A 17295-nucleotide genomic window follows, 5' to 3' on the forward strand; every position below is an offset into this window, starting at 1 on the left:
GTTCTTCCAGCACTGATGTGCAAATCACACAACTATTTCCTCTGCCTACAAGAAAAGCTTATAAATTACTCTAGATACATTCATCTTAGGCATGGTAGGAGGTTTGATTCAGCAAAATTTGCCAGCTGTTTGCCAGGCAAATGGTCCTGGACAGGCACACTGACTGCTGCTGTCTCCTCAGCAATGGGCACATACGTGGGAAGGTATCATGTAAACCTGTCCTGTTCTTGCATTTCTCATGTTTCTTTGCAGTCACTGGGCTTTGGGTTTTGCCTGTGGACCCTAGGGACATGAGCTTTATACTTGGTTTATTTGGTTTTCTTCAGTTTCCTTATCTTCCTTTTATTTTTTTTTCTCCAAGAACGAAAATTCTGAATTTTTGCACACATACAAAAAGGGCACAGAAATGACAGACCAATTCAATGACTGGCTAGCTCACACAGCACAGTGTCCTCTCTTGTACCAGTGAGCACAGGAAGCAGAGCCCACACTCCTGGAGGGGGCACCAGCTGGAGTCTTCTGGTAAGCCCACCTCCACCAAAGTGCCTGGAGAGTTTTCTGTGGAGGGAAAAGGAAGGCCAGGGTGGGATGGGGTTGGCACAGAGCTGAGCTTTTGTGCCCTCTGCCAAGGAGCTTCACTAGTATGGACATTTGTATGTGTTGTGGGGAGCACCATGAGCTCTGAGTAGGGGGGGAATATGTAGACAGATGGGCAATGGAGGGTATCAGGGTTATGCCCAGCACTGCTCAGCCTCCCCTGAGAGAACCCTGTGTCACAGCTGCTTGATCACTGTCATTCCAGACTCAGGGGTGGGCACGGTGACATGGGGGAGGGTACCAACCCAGACCTGGGGCTAAAAGAGAAAAGGAAGGCAAAAAAAAAAAAGAGATGAGCATAGTTGGAGGCTAGATGCTGAACTAGGCAAATCCTTATTCTGAATTGATGCGGATGTTCTTGTGTCCCATTGTTTTCTTGCTTTGCCTTGTGTTGCCTTTTTTATGTGCAAAAGTGCAAGGTTTTGGGGGGAAAAGACCAAGATGTGTGTTAATGCAGCTCAGACAGTGCAGATCACATGTAGAGACTGGTGTCTGGGTGCTAACAAGGAGTCCTAGGTTCAGGCCCACCCAAACATTAAGACAGCCTGGTCATTTTAGACCCGTGCTCCACTTCCCCAGTAAGAGGAGAGCTGTGAGGAGAAATAATTGTCTTCTGTGACATTCATGTGCTATACAAAATACTTCGGATAGATAGAAGTTATGAGACAGAATGAAGATATTACATAATTTTGATAGCTTAAGATAGTAAAGCCAACCCTGGGCACATGTCAGCTTTGCAAGGCATATTGCTCTGTTGGTGTGGGTCTTATGTATATGATGGGCTTGTGGAGAGGTGTCATCCTGAGAAACATGTACCTTGCAGTTGAGTGAAGATGTGCAAAAGTCTGTCTGAATTAGCTCTCACTGAATTTCTGCTTCCCCAGTTTCACCCCATCTACGACAAGATGAGACATAACTGAGAGGGAGGAATGTGAAGGGGTAGGTGAAACACACAGCTGGTCCTTTGTCAGTACTTCCCAACAAATATGTACTTTCTCCTCTGCTGGTCCTCACACAGGTAAAGTGTTCCTCATAAAACAGACAGAGTGCCTCTTCACTCTACCTCAGTTTACTATATAGCCTCTCTCTGCACCAGCCTCTACAAAAACTTGGCAGGGGTAATGTTTTTGGTGTCCTGTGACTTCTGCTCAGCATGCTGAATAATACCATCTAATTGCTTCCTTCGGCTCTTTGCCCTTCAGCTCAGACCCGCCTGCTGTCTCATTGCAATGCTGTGTGTGTGCCCTGTACCTGTTATAATAGGAGCCTGGGCTGTGGTTGCCAGCCCTGTTTGGGACAGTACTGCCCACCCAGAGCAGACAAAGTGATTCTAATGGTAGAATCTCAAACAGGGGAGGTGTTGCTGCTAGGCCTATTTATACTGCAAATACTCGTCATGGTGATACTGAGAGCACAAAAAGATGTTTCTTTGAATCCTTTTCTATTTCCACTAAGTACTGGCCTCATGGAGGAGGCTACTGTGCTGAAACCATGGACATAACAATGCGAGGGATTTTAGCTAAAGAGAGAACAGAAACACAGATGCAAAGTCAAAGGAACAAGAGGAAGCTGAGTGGCAGGAGTAGGAGTGAGGAGTTAAAAGCAAAACATCTCTGTAAATACTGTGAAATGTGGACGCTTACAGAGAAAAGCACAGCTTAAGCTCTGCACAGGCATACTGTGCCAACAAGAGCTAATCTACAACAGTGGACACTGATGGAAAATGACAGCTGCAGTTTAAGTCAGAGAAGAATTCAGAGCCATTTTCTGTCACGTTTTGACAGGTTGCAGTATGGTACTGGTCCAGAGATACTTCGTCATATGACATGAGGGAGAATTAAGAAATCTGGCAGTAATGTGAGCAAATAAAGAAGCTGAGATGAAAGAACAGTCTCAGAGACATTCTGAACATCATAAAATACTTTTATCTAGAAACTTAAAAGGAAGCAAATGTGTTGGAGGCTCGGAGTAATTTTTATGAGTTAATAATTTACACTGAGTAATTATGACTATGTATAAAGCCTTATTAATGGGCAGAGTACTTTGTGAACAGGCAAGAAATTAAATACTTGCTCTAAAAAGAAACCCAGTATTGGAAGGAATAACATAGATGACCAAAATCAGCCATCTGCAAATCACCTGAACAAAGATGCTGAATTCAGAAAGGTTCATCACCCATCTATTCTCAATTAACGTATTATAGCACTTTGTAACAAAAACCTTCTGAAAAAGACCAAAGCAAAGCCACAGGACAACTATGTCATGGAAGAGATGAAAGACTTTGACAGTATCCTTAGCTCCAACTTAGTCTTGTCACTAACATATTTCAAACGCTCTGCCTATCAGCAGACTGCTTAATGGTCAGATGAAAGTTATCATGACCAGCAGCCAGAAATATGAGGAGGAGCACTACCTGGAGACCTGCATCTTCCTTCAAACTGTGGTTGACCTCTAATGCTGCAGGGAAAGGAAAAACAACTAAAAGCATGAGTGGAGAAAATAAGGGAGGGATCAGTTTCTCCCTTCTATACCTCTTGCTCCCCAGACATACCTGAAGTATGGAATTCACCAGCTGGTGCAAACAAAGAGCAATTCAGTGTAGTTTTTAAATCCAGTGGAGATGCTAACACCTATGGACTTGAATCTCAGCCGTTATCCCCTCCCTCCTGGAATTGTCCTATTTGGTTATATATCTCCTTTTCATAAATTTCTAGATCTTCATCTTCATCGGAGTGAAATAAAGGGAAGAAGACTGGAAGAGCTGATTGAATTTAACCTAGCTTAGTGCAAGGCACTGAATAAAAAAAAAAGATGTTCTCACATGTCCTTAAAAGTCTCTGGGAGTCCAAGCTCCATGCCAAGTTATACAGCTTCTAAGTTTTTGTTTTTTTTTTCTTTTAATAAAGTTTTGCCCTCAACTGCTTCAGTAGTTCATGACAGTGATTTTTAGGTTGAAGGCCACAACCTTAAGTGAGGTATGAATGAGGTTGCAAGCGATATAGCAAGATAATTTTATTGGGCATATCTAGGGACACATGAAGATACCCTGTACGAGCAGGCCTATAAGCAGAGGGAAGCTGGGAGACACTGGCAGACTGGAAGCTGCTTTCGTTAAGTGCAGGCGTATGGAGGAGCATGGTCTCTGTGATGGTGAGCCAAAGACCGTTTTTTTAGAGTTAAAACACAACCATAGAGTTTCTGACACCGGAGCAGCCCCTGCACGCCTGGCAGCATGCAGAGCCCAGCAACCCAACCAGCCAATCAGGCAGGTGATCACACGCCGCCCATGCGCAAGGCCGTCCAATGAGCGGCCTGGGCACGCACTGGCCGCGTGGCTGCAGCTCCCACCTCTCCTGCTCAGCTCCCATCTGGCGAGGAGACACTGCCCGTCACCGGCCCGAGGTTGACTGCAACATATACCCTTTTTTTTTTTTTTTTTTTTTTTTTGCCATTATGGTTCTAGTGAGGATGAAGAAAGGGAGGAGGAGGCCGCCACTAGTGCCAGTCGGATCCATCTCGCAGGAATCCACTGCAGGCTTTGATCTGTGGAGACAAAAGCATACCCTTACTCCCATGTTATCAGTGGTACTGCTTTTCTCAGCAGCCCATCCCTGGGTCCGCCACCTCCTACTAGGTTGGGTTGGTTCTTTTCTGCCAAAATGCTGCAGCATTGGTGGGACCTCATCTGCTTTCCTTATCTTCGTGGTAACATATTTGCACTTCCACCAACCAACTCCCTCATGGAAGCAGTAGGGACTACTGAGAAACTCCTTTGTAAATTGGTCATCAGTCAGTTTGGAGATACGGGTTGTTCGCACAATCAATAGTTGGTAGTTTCCAACAGCTACCGGTTTATGGCTGGAAGATTTCTTTTCTTTTGTTGAATGCATTTCTTCGTCCTTAGTTCTTCTAAAAGGCATCTTCGACAATTCTTGCTGTTTCTCCAGCTCTTCCAGGTTATGGGGTTTAAGTGGCAATCATGGTAGTGGCTGGCAAAATATGCCATTCACAGGGGAAGCCCTGAACCTATATTTAGGATGGCTGCATAACAGAGGTGACAGTATAATCCCTTCATATTCGCAGGTTGTGATTTCAGCTACAGAGAGGATCTCGTGCTTAGCTTTGGATGGCAGGTATACATCACTGTGCTTGATCCGGGTAGGTTTTGTCTGAAGCTACAAGGTGTGCCATTTCTCATTTCTACAGGATAGTATGGAGTCATTTGCTCTTCTGTATTTTTTGTAGGTATCTCTTTTGGATTTTCCTTTTCTTTTTGATATGGTTCTGACGGTGGGTTATCATCATTTTCCCAAGATAGTATTCTTGGATGTTTATTTTCTGACCAGTTTCTTTCTCTTCTTAAAATGGCGTTCCAATTTCTCTCTCTTCTTAAAAACCCATTCCAACAATTCTCCTGGAGTAGGACTGTTGCAGTCCTTCTCTTCTCCCTCACTGCCACTGGACACGAGCGCAAGGATATCCGCAGCAGTCATGACAGTGTGGTTGCACAGAGCACCACCCGTGGGCAGGCTGGGCTTGGTGCCGGGTCGCCCTGCAGGGGCACTGCGGCTCAGCCTGCCTGCCGCCCACAGCAGGATCCCGCTGAGCAGCGTGGCCACCCACGGCCCCGCCCGAGGGTTGCACGGAATGGAGCAAGCCAAGGCGGCTGTGGAGGCGTCGCCACTGGCCCCCGCCGCCACTGGTCCCCACCGCCAGCCACGTCTCCCCTATCCCGCAATATCACCATGTTGGCGGGCCATACACTGCATGATTATTTAGATGCGGTTCTTGCTCAGGCACCCATATCAAGCTCTGTTTCAAATCAGCCACCTCTCCCACATTCTTCTGCTCCTGGGTCGTGGAATTCCCCATCATTCTCAACTGCTTACCTTTGCCGTGCAGGAGGCACTTGTGTGCGCGCAGCTTCCCTTCAGCCTCTGTTCAGTCGAGCTACATCCCGGTGCGACAAGCGCACCTGTCGCCTATCTCTGTCCCTGTTTGGGCGCCATTTGCTGCAACTTGTGAAGGAACAGTCCTTCTGTTCCTTCATTTGGTATGAATCTGTAGTTCCCAGCCTCTTTCCTTTCAAGAGGCTTTTAGTGCATGCACAAAGGATGCTTCCTTTCAGCATGAACTCCAGAGTTCAGCTGGGCGGTGCAACCGGAGAGACAGCTAGTCTTTGAGCCCCACGTTTGCGGGCGTATTGAGAAGCATGGTCTCTGTGGTGGTGAGCCGAAGGCCTTTATTTGGGGTTAAACACAACTTATCCAGTTTCCAATCCCGGAAGACCCCTGCCCTGCCTGGCAGCACGCAGAGCCCAGCAACCCAACCAGCCAATCAGCAAAGAGATCACGTGCCGCCCACACGAGGCCATCCAATGAGCTGCCTGGTCACGTGCTGGCCGCGTGGCTACAGCTCCCACCTCTTCTGCTTGGCTCCCCCATCTGCCGAGGAGTCACTGGCCCCAGACTGACAACACTTAAGGAGCTCTCTGCTTCCATCTATTGGTGATAAAGGGAAGCAATAACAGGTGATAGAGCTTAATTTGCATAAGCTTTCTAAGCAGAAGTCTTATGCTGACAATTCAGGTCACTGTACTATGGAAACGACTGGAAGTTGGTAGGGCATGGTGAGAAAAGGTTGTCTAAGAAATTATCTAAAGACTTCTAGCTTGTTTTCTATTCTGAATTTCAAGATTTTCTTTGTGCAATGGTGCCATGCACACTGGATTTTAGCCCAAGAGCTATGGTAGGGACTTTGGGATAGCAGATGGTACCAGGAAGCCTCCTGAAAGGAGCAGGAAGGGCAGCAGCAGCAGACTGGGGTGTATGCGTAGGTGGTTGCTTTAAGCTGTCCTGGCTTCACTGAGGTTGCATTGCGTTATCTCAGGTTGGACTAATGCAAGACAGGCCTCATCTGTGTGGCCCGTGTTAGTATGTGCACGGTCCATGGAAACGAGCACTCTGGGCCTCTGCTCTGCACTGTCACCAAAAATACACAGGCAGGGATGTAGTGCAGCAGGGAGAGAAGGAAAGGAAGGAAAAATGAGATAAAGGCATGATTGCTCCCTGCTCACTTACTCTGGCAGATGGGAATACCACCAGGGAAGTCTGTTTTTACTTATTCAGCTTGGCAAGTTGCTGTTGTGTCTTCCTGAGCTAGTAGCCTGTCCCTTTTTGCATAATGTTTTACTTTATGCAGAACTGGGTCTTGCAAAACCTTATTGCAAGACACCTGCATGGAATATTTCAAACTCTGACATTTGTTTGTGTGTGTGGTGGGGGGATGCTGAACAGAGGCCATATGTGTTTTTTAGCTTAGGGATTCCTAAACTTTATTTCCGCTGGGCAAAAGGGCTGCAGAGGAATACTTCATACTGCAATGTAATGTTTATTTTTTTACACTGCGCTTACAGTGTGGATAATAGCCATGAGTGAGAATTTTCAGTGCTGACTTGGGAACGTTGGCACGTCATGTCCTTTAACCTCCCAGGAAGCTTTAAACAGCTTGACTTGATTGTAGTTTTTCTGAAATATTACTAAACAGTTAAGCTCATATGATCTTCATCTGTACCTTTGTGCTGAGCTGGGGAGTCGGGCAGTGTAGGTTCTGGTTGTTGTTTTGGTGAGAAATAAAGAAGCAATTTATGTGTTCCTAAGGGCACTTTATTTCATATGCAGCCAATATCTTAACCTCTTGCGATCTTTGGAAATCCCCTAGCAGAATTGTAGAAAACCGAAATGAGATGCATAAGTATAGACAGATGACGTGCAGAGGACAACATAACATTTACTTCAACTCGGACACCAAGAAGCCGAAGAGATACTCTAGCTACTATGCTATTATTTATTTATTTATTGATAAGGAGCTAATGTAGATCATTGTGAAGAAGGCTCCCCCTAAATATTAGGAATGTCATAAAGTTTATGAGCTTAAGAATAATAGTATATTTTATGCTTTTTGGAGTTTGAACACTTTCTTTCAAGCCTTTTTTTTTTTTTTTTTCTTTGAAGATGATGATAATCAGTGTCTCCAGTACCAGGGGCCATAAGAAAAAGACTTGATTAAAAAAAACCTAAAAAACTGTGTGGAGGAAGTTCTATACTATATTCTCTTTGTTTCATGTAAGGTTGACGCAACACAAATATTTTGAACAAAATGACAAATCTAGAGTTTTCAGGGCCTGGCAGAGTTGGAGGTGAAGTTTCTTCTGAGATGGGAAGGCAAAGGCTTGAACTAGTTCTAGGGTCTGGAGAATGATAGGAATAATATACACATTGTGTACTACTGGTGAGAATCAATGGTTAGGATTTCTGATACAAGGCATGCAAATGGTCAGTGAAACCATTTGAGTATTTACTATGACAGAGTGGGGTTTAGTTTTTTTGAAAATTCATTTAAAGGATAAACTGAGAAAAAGGTCTTTTTGTGAGTAAGGTATTTTGATTTTTCACTTTGAAATAACTCTTCCAAGGAGACTTTATTATGATCTTGTATAATTTCACTGTCAAATAAAAGCTGAGCAAAAAACAAAACCTCGATTGATTGGAAGCAATTTTTCATTGTTGGTGAGATTTTTGTTTGTGGAGATATAAAGAACTTTTAACCTTTCTGCTTGAAGCTGAGCTGAAGTTTGGAGTCTTAAGATCTTTTGATAGAATGGGATCCACACCTGCTGGATATGCCTATGAAAAAAAAAAAAAAACAGGGGGTCTATAGACTAAATGGATATCAGGCAGACTGGCAATGCATCATGGGGAAAAAGGTGGAAAACTAAATTTGGCAGGGTGCTGAGCAGTTTGGTCTTAATTCAGCAAAACTTTCAGCAATATAATTTCATTCTCAATATCTCAATGACTATCTGCATACCTGAAAATGAAGCTTATGCTCAGGGATTTTGCTGAATTGAGTCCTGAATGCTTGGATCCCTTGGGATCAGGTTCATTTTTAACTTTTCTATTCTGTACTTTTGTTCTCCCTGTATCACTAGTCTAGCTCAGATCTCCAACAGATTCCTCTCCCACCCCACTCATTTTCCAGCAGAAACTGCTTAATGCCTTTTACTTTATTAAAATTCTTTGCTTGTGCTTACACTGTCCTAATTTACTGCAAATTTAACTTATGCCTTTATCATTCACTCATGCTCAATCACATCCTGAATGCATTTTAATAATGCTGATAGTAGTAGTGATTGTTTTAACACCTCAGGAAAGAAAAACAAGTAAACAAACCAACAAACCCATTCCTTGTTATTTGTTTCTTTACCCTTTGTTTCCAATCTTCCAGCGATTTTTCAGTCCACATGCTAATACTACTTTTTCAAGACAATTCGGACTGATTTTTTCACTTATGATTTTGTGGGGCACAATAGTCTACTAAAGTCCAAACACACTGAATTTCTTGTGCTACCTTCACCTACTGTGTAATCCATCCAAAAATCCAATTAATATGGGGGGCAGAGGGAGGGGTTAAGTCTTTGAAACTTCTTCCTGCCTGTTTTTCATTATTCTGTGCCCTGAAGGTGTTTAATCATGTATCCCTCTCCTCACTTCCTCCTGAAGTTTTTCCCATACTGAGAGTTGCAGGACCATTCTGCATCTTGTTGGATTGTAAGCCTTTCCAGGAAGGAATGTCACCTGGAAGGATGTCTTACTGTATGTGCTGCCAGATGAAAAACTTCCATGTCGAGTAACCTATGATTCTGAGTGTTTTCCCATTGTGTTCTCCTAGGCCTGTGTTTCACAAGACTCTTCCAGAAAAGTTGGTTTCCAACAGAGCAGTCAAAATGAAAGCAAAGAAAATTGCTAATCACTTTGGAATTCACTGGAATGACCCAGCCATTAGTTGTGGGTAGGCTAACTATGCCATTTAAATTATTGCACCTAAAAATATCTTGTAAAAACCCTGTCTGTTTCATCTAGGACTACAAATAGGTTTTTTGGTGTGAGAATTTGACCAGAAATATAAATGGTTGAAAGCAAAGGATCTGCTGAATTTGCAAAATGCACCTGCCTGCAAGTAAATCAGAAAAAGAAGGTTGCATGGAAAGAGAGAATAAACATTAACAAATATATACATCATCAAAATGCATTTCAAGGCAGTGCAATAGTGGGAGTTTTAAAGTTGCATTTGGAAAAAAACCCTAACATTTTAAAGTGCTTTGTACACTGTGGTTAGAGGGGTGTTATATATCCTATAGCAGAGATAGGAATAGAAAACAAAACTAGATCATTTTACATCAGGCCTTTTTTTTTTAAATGAATTTCCTCCATGTGTGTTGATGCTTTAACAAAACTACTGCGTTTAATGACAGTTCAGTGAACACAAAATATTTACTTTCTTCCAGTGGAAAAAATAAATCTTGCTGATGTTTTCAAAATGATCCAGTTCTTCCTGACAGGCAGAAGAACTGTATTTCAGGTCAATCTGAATTCAGATGTTTTGATGTGTTGAAATGACCCCAGATACTTTGGCCTAATGAGGTCCACATGACTTGTGCTTCCCTTGCATTGCTTCCCGTAAAAGAGGGTTTGGGTGTCTGTTCCCATGGCTGGGCTCCCACATCAACCTGGCTCTCCCATAATTCCACACCATCCTGCAATCAAGCAACCCCATGCGTCATGAGGACATGGGAGGAGTCATCTGCAGTAATGAACATAGTTTCTACCTCTTTCACTACTTCTTCCCAGGATGCATCACTCAAAAATGCAGCTGAATGTTTAGCTAGCTCCAAATGAAAGACATAATTAAACAAATCAGACCGAAACATACTAATCAAGAGAAACCCTTTGTTTTGATCTAGATTGAAAATATTAATTTTATTTTTGCAATTTCTAAATAATATTTTTACTATTACATTTGATAAGTCTCTGCTAATGTAGGAGTGCAATAGGTACTACAATATTTTTGTGATGTTGGAAATTCCTAGTTTTCCTCGGGTCAAATTCTAATTGATTTTATTTTCCAGCATTCACATCTTTGCATACCTGCTGTCTCTTAGCACCAAAAATTAGTTCCATTTCCCTCCAGAGTCACTTGTAAAGCATGTAGAAACCTTTGATGAATGTTAGCGTATTTTCTCTAAGTATAGAGTGTTGCTTAAAACCTTAAACTGTGAGTTACATCTAAGTCATTACATTATGGTTACACTGCTGAAAAGTCAGCATCAGGGAAACAAGTTCAAGCCAAACACAAAGTTTTCATCCTGCCTTCTGATAATGGATTATCGTGCAGGACCAGATTTACTGGCAAATGGAAGCAATGTGATTTTAGTCTGGGGTGTATCCCATAGCTTTTTATTTTTTTCTCTTAAAAAAAAAATCTAATCTGATACACCATTTAATTACTGTGTAAACATGATACAAAGTGAGTATCTTATAGTATTAAGTTGGCCTTTCTTACAAAGTTCCACTGGTTATCATTCTGCCTAATGTATCCTTGGTCAAATAATATTTATATGACACTTTCTGTGAAAAATATGATGTAGTTATAGCAACACTGTAAATACAGCTATACTTTTTCCTCCCCTTCTAGGGGTGTGTATTTTATTTTCTTATTTTTTATTTTTTTTTAATATGGATGCTGACAGATGGCTACAGAAAATAGATTTGTAAAATTTATATTTTTGTTTACTTTTGGTAAATTTTGATATCTAAGTAGCACGATCAGATTAGAGACTAACCTACGGTACCTGTACATTTTCCAAATGACCTAATTCCACCTGGGTTAATACATTTCAAACATTCTTTTAGGTTAGTTGTCGCCTTGATACTGTCTGATTGATACTACAGTAGTAAATGAAAATATGCTGGGCTGTGAATTTGTGTTCAGACATAAAGGATTTCAAAAAAGAAAATGCATTCCTGAATTCCCTCATCAAATGAAGGGAAGTTTTGCTCTTTCCAAGCGTGAGATGTAGACTTTGATGAAATAGGAGGAATAGCCCAAATGTTGTGAGGTGCCATTGGAGGACTGTCATCACTTTGGTGTATGAAAAAAACCCACAGATGCCAAAAATAACTTAAGGAATTTTCGGCATAACTTTTCCCCATTCTTTGCCAGCAGTATGGTAAGTACATTTGTGTGCTGTGCATACAGATTCCTAGTGGGACAGGCAGACTAACTCCAAGAAGTCTATGGAAATACTGTATGCTAGGCATTCATTTCTGTCTGTGGATGAATTTCACCACTCCTTTGGGAAATCCTAGGAGTCCACAGCTGGAAAACAGCTGAAAATCATCATTCCCTACTATGAAAAGGCCGAACTGGTGCACCTGAGGGTATGATTTGCTTTGAGCTGGTCAGACTGTCACTCACCAGGGTAGTCCTGTTCCCACTTGAATGACCCTCTGCCTCTTCTGTGCCCATTCTGGGGCTTCCCCGATCAGGCAGGGAGACAGTTTGGGACCTATCCCAAAAGGAAGCTGCTCAGCTGTCTCAGACGAGTTATTTTCCCACCAGTTTAGTTTTCTCCACCATCCCCCGTCCATCCCTCCACATGCAAGGTCTAGGTTCAATGTGAGGTCAACAGAGATCCAGCACTTGTAATAATGCTGATCTGGAGGATGGTGGGAGGATAGCCTCATTTTGGTAATAACTGGCCCTTATATTGGCTTAGACATAATATGAAAAATGCTACACCCACAAGAGAATGCAAAACCACTGTAAGGCTCTCTGTACCTTGCAGCAGGAGTGAATCCTGCTGCAATTATAGAAATCCTGCTGCTGTATTTATAGAAAAGAAAATCTGTGAAACTGTGTTGCAGCTTGGAGCGGGTCAGGAATGCCAGACAGCAACTTCATAGAAGCTGGAACTGACTTCGTTTATTAGCTTACATGCAGTACATTTACATGATTCTAACAGTTAGTGATGTAATTACACAGGCTCCTAGTTGGTAGACAATGATCTAACTAAGACCCTTACAGCCCCCCTTACTTGTTTAGCTCATCCTTTTAGTTCAACAGCTCTTTTATTCCCTCTGACCTTGGTCTACTTCCTTATCTCCTAGTTAGCAGTCCCTTTGTTCTTTCACTGAAACCTGAAGGCTGGAATTGAGCAGGCCTGCTGGGCAGCCATGTCCGCGCCTCTCTAACCATTCCTCTACAACTCCCCCTTTTTCTTTAGATTAGGTGAACCCGGGAAGCAAGCCAGCCTTGAGGTGTCAGATTCGGATTGCGTGAAAAAGCAGTTAACAAACGCGACATTAAAGCGCGCAAACAGGTACAAGCAATCATTAAGCCAATTACAAGCAACAGTCCCCATAGTAACAACATTAACAGCGATTTCTTCAACGATTTTATCCATCCCCCAATTCCTAACCAGTCTGTTAGTCCGTCTAGACCGAAAAATCCCACATCCTTTGTTACTTTCTCCGTGTGCTTGATCAAGTCATGCAGTTGTCGATGTACGGCCGCTGAGTGATCTTGCAGGTCCATGCAGCACATGCCGTCAAAGTCCTGACACCCATGTCCGTGAGCAAGAAGCAAGAAATCAATAGCGGCACGGTTTTGTAGTACAGCGTGCTGTACCTGGACACTGCTACAACCTCCCAAGTGCTCCAGAGAACAACGCTATCCTCACATTCTGAGCTAAGAGAGTTCGCTGCTCTTTTTGATCACCTTAACAGGGTCTTGCTGTTCCCTGGAGGGCTGTGTGGCCAAATCATACCAAGGCGACCAAATGTGCAAGGCCCACCCATAGGCTGGGACGGAATGCCAGCCCATGCTCAGTTCCCACGTATCAGAAACCACCCAGTGGGAAGCTTCCTAGGCCGGATAGTTCCCATATTGTGAGTAACATTTCTGTTACACCATTCCTTTTCCCCTCTTGCCTCCTCAAGGGTTTTTACATACTCATCTTTGAGACCTTCCAGTTCAACCTCGTATCTACTGTTCTCATTTTCCATTTTCTTCAGTCTGTTTCTCTCCCCTTCTAGTTGAGCCTGGAGACGAGCATTTTCTTGCCTTAAAAGACTATTCTGGGATTCAGTAGAAGACATCTGAACTTTAGTAGAAAGAAGTTCTTCTGTTGCAGCCCGTTCTCTTTCGGCAGCTGCTGCCAAAAGGGCTTGAGATTCACCAAGTCAGTTGGAAAGATTCTTTTCCAATTTTTCCCACAAGGAGGTTTGCGCTCCCAACATGGCTTGTAAATTTTCTATCTGCCAAAGCAGTGGCCGTGTAGCAGATGTAACACTTTGGCTCAGTTCTTGGTTCCGACTCTCCTCTTCTTGCAGTCTCTGTTGTAGTTCACTGTTTTCCTGCCGTAAGTAGTCCTCTCTTCTTGCTACCTGTTGTTCTGCACGTTGCAGCGCTAGCCGCAGCTCTGCCACCTGAATCGCCAAAGCTTCTTGTTGCTGCTGTGCCTCATCCTGGGCCTTCTCCAAAGCTAAAGCAAGTTTTTCCTTTGCCTTCATTTCCCGACTTAGGGCTGCCTCTTGTGCCTCACTGTCCTTTGTGGCATTAGCTTTATGAAGATCTGCAAGTTCCTTGTAAGCACTGTCAAGTGCTGCCTGGACACTTCTGTTCCTTTCTTCAAGATCTTCCACCTCTGCCTGGAGCTTATTAAGATCCTTTTCTTGTCACTCTACAACACTGTTCAGTTGTTTAAAGGAATACCTAACACCAGTGCATCAAATTGGTCTGCTGTCCCACAAAACCAACAATTCTTAATTTGGGTATAATTAACAATATGCCTAAGAAGCATAACATATCCATTAGTGTTAAAAGTAGCATCAGCTTCTATAATAGCATTAAAAGTAACATTACCTCCTAACAGCCACAATATACAGCTAATAATAACAGTAACACTTCTTCCTCTCATGTTGTTCTTCTGCAGGCTCACACTTTCCACAGCTAGAGTACTGGGTGCTTGCCTGCTACATCTGATGTATGCAAGTTTGCTTCCAGTCAAGGTTTCACCCATTTTGCTGGCACCCATCTGATTCCAGCATCTGTAACGATACAAGCATACCCTTTTCCCCAGGTTCTCAAGTCCAAAGGTCCCGTCCCTTTTCCCGTGTCCCAGTCTCTCAGCATCATCTTACACGGACCCGACTTTACTTCTGTCAGGGCTCCCTTTAGCCCAGCCCTGTGTTTGACCATCAGAGGGACTAGGCTGTCCTGGGGTAATCTCAAAATTTTAAAACGTATTCTGCTCTTGCCAATTTTTCTGCAGGCATAATTCCCAATTCTCCTCTTTTTTTTTCTTTTCTTTTTCTTTTTCTTTCTCTTTTCTCTTTTCTTTTTTCTTTTTCTCTTTTCTTTTTTCTTTTTCTTTTTCTTTTTCTTTTTCTTTTTCTTTTTCTTTTTCTTTTTCTTTTTCTTTTTCTTTTTCTTTTTCTTTTTCTTTTTCTTTTTCTTTTTCTTTTTCTTTTTCTTTTTCTTTTTCTTTTTCTTTTTCTTTTTTTTCTTTTCTTTTTTTCTTTTCTTTTTTTTTCTTTTTTTTTTTTTATAGCTGTCATTTCAGCGTTTGGTTCATACGTTCCACTATGTCATGGTCCTCAGGATGCAATAGTATGGTGAAAAAACAATCTTTCAAATCGATTATTAAGATGTCCCAGTCATTTTGAAAGGTTCTCGATTTCCATTTCTATTTATGTTTGCATAGCTTCAATTTGGTTTCCTCCCCAGAAATTGCTTGGGATTTCTATATATTAAGGAGGCCCCCACTCCAGTAGCATTGAGGCTTTTACAATTTGTAAGGACTGTTGCAGGTCCTTCCGTGCCAGTTGCACTGGAGCTTGGCCGTCGCTTCATTCTTGTTTCCCATGCTGAAGTACTTCCCTAGTCTCTTTCCAAGGATACAAGTCAGAGTACGGCTCCCAGTCCTCCACTGGTTGGGGGTGGACACCATAGTCTGAGTTATTCCTGGCTTTCCCGCTTTCAAATTCTGCACTTTCCTGTTGTGCTTATTCAGCCCTCTCTGCTGATATATATATTACACAATAAAGATCTAAAGACCACACACACAAACAGCACAAACACAGTTTCTATCCAGTGGCACGACCTCACGTAGCTGTGCACTCCACTAGTGAGTTCCACTGTCTCAATTGCCTAATCCCATCCTCGTTGCCAATTAGGTTGCGAATGGGTTTGGGATTCGGCAATAATCACACAGAACAAAGTGGCTACAGCTATTCAGGTGAAAGCATGTTAAAGAAGCAAAGTATGCCTAATTACTCGTGAGGTAATACTTGTTGGCAGGACACTGAGACTGAACATTCTCTCGAGGTGGCAGATTAGAGGGTTGCTGGCAGACTCCTAACTCATCGGGTGTCCCCGCAGAGACAACGTGGGTCTTACCCCTCCTCTTTCTCTCTGCACTGTCTGTTTAAGCCCGGTTCATCCTGCCACGTAGGGCCAGTACGTGCCAGCAGGCAGACCAGGGAGTGGACAAACTCCGCCTTCAGTCACATAACCTTCCCTCCTGGGTGAGGAGGTGCACACCCCAGTAAGTGGTCCCAGCCGTCAGTCCAAGGGTCCTGCCTTTCTCATCTCCCTCCCTCTTGGATATTTTACCTTCAAATTAATTTAGAGGATGTTTGCAGTTAAGTTGGCTACAAGCCCGGTCGAGCAGCCCCCTTCAACTGCTTTCGGAGGAGGTCGGCTCTGAGCCTGGCTGAGCAGCCGCCTCCATGCTCCTTATCACTCAGCCTGGGCAGGCAAACATCTTCTTTCTCAAGGTCTTGGATTCTATTTCGCACAACAATTTTATGACTCTACAGATCATACAAATTTCCACCTTTCAACCATACCTCGTGTTGGCATCAATATACAAAGGATACAACACATAATAGAGATGAACATAGCAAACAGAAATAATAGCCCTAATAACGGTTTCTGTCCTCAGTTAAAGAATTACAATTCTTCAACCCCCACTTTAAAAGACAGATCAAACCCCTCTGCACCTCCCTCCTGGCTGTTGTCAAGCCCTCAGCAACATAAGTCTCCTTGATCTCATTCGCCTTTTCTTCCCTGGCCCCTCTTCTCTTTTTTTTCAAGGTGATCTAACAAGTCCTGGACCCAGCCGGGCCGTTCCTAGGCGCGACGGGGCGGTCTGGGAGTGGGGGCACAGATGGTGCAGGTGCCACCGGCACAGATGAGGACGTGGGCCGGGGGGGTTGGCGATGGATCTCCAGACACCAGCAGTTTTTGGTGGCGTGGCAGTCCCGGTCCTGAAGTGCTCGCAAAGGCTTTTACAGGTACACTGCTCGCAGCTTTGGGAGGCTCACGATCCGGCGGTGGCCCTGTGATGTCCTTTGGGCGATGGTGGGGCTCAGAACCCCCTCGCTTCAGCTTGGGTCTTTGCAAGTGTCCCTTGTCTCTAGCCCATTTATACAGCTCATACAGCTTCTTCATGCTCACTGCTGCCTCCCTCTTTGCTAATAAGTCCAGCAGCAATTGTACAGCAGCTTCTTGCTCCATTTTGTACGTACACCGGGGTCTCTGCTTCTAGCCATTCCCTGACGCCATCTTTCCGTCCCGGGCCCCAGCTTCTTGCCCCCCAACGCCGTCTTTTCCGTGTGCGCAATCACGGCCGGCTTACCCGCTCCGGTCCCCGTCTTGGTCGGATCACTCGGCTGCACCCGTACGTCGTCCTCTGGAGTCCCGCACCATTTTGCCAAGTCCCTGTACCGGTCCCTGTTCGGAATCTTGTCCCTGTTCGGGCGCCACTTGTTGCAGCTTGGAGCGGGTCAGGAA

The 17295-nt window shown here is 43.7% G+C and overlaps 1 pseudogene; it reads right to left on the bottom strand.

Moving 5' to 3' along the window:
- Positions 1–773: 773 nt before the first annotated feature.
- Positions 774–13041, bottom strand: LOC104575219 (endoplasmic reticulum lectin 1 pseudogene; annotated as a pseudogene).
- Positions 13042–17295: the final 4254 nt, after the last annotated feature.

Source organism: Tinamus guttatus, unplaced genomic scaffold (assembly GCF_059628265.1).
Source record: "Tinamus guttatus ecotype Peru unplaced genomic scaffold, ASM5962826v1 Tinamus_guttatus_pri_ptg000182l, whole genome shotgun sequence".
In the NCBI taxonomy this organism is placed as follows: Eukaryota; Metazoa; Chordata; class Aves; order Tinamiformes; family Tinamidae; genus Tinamus; species Tinamus guttatus.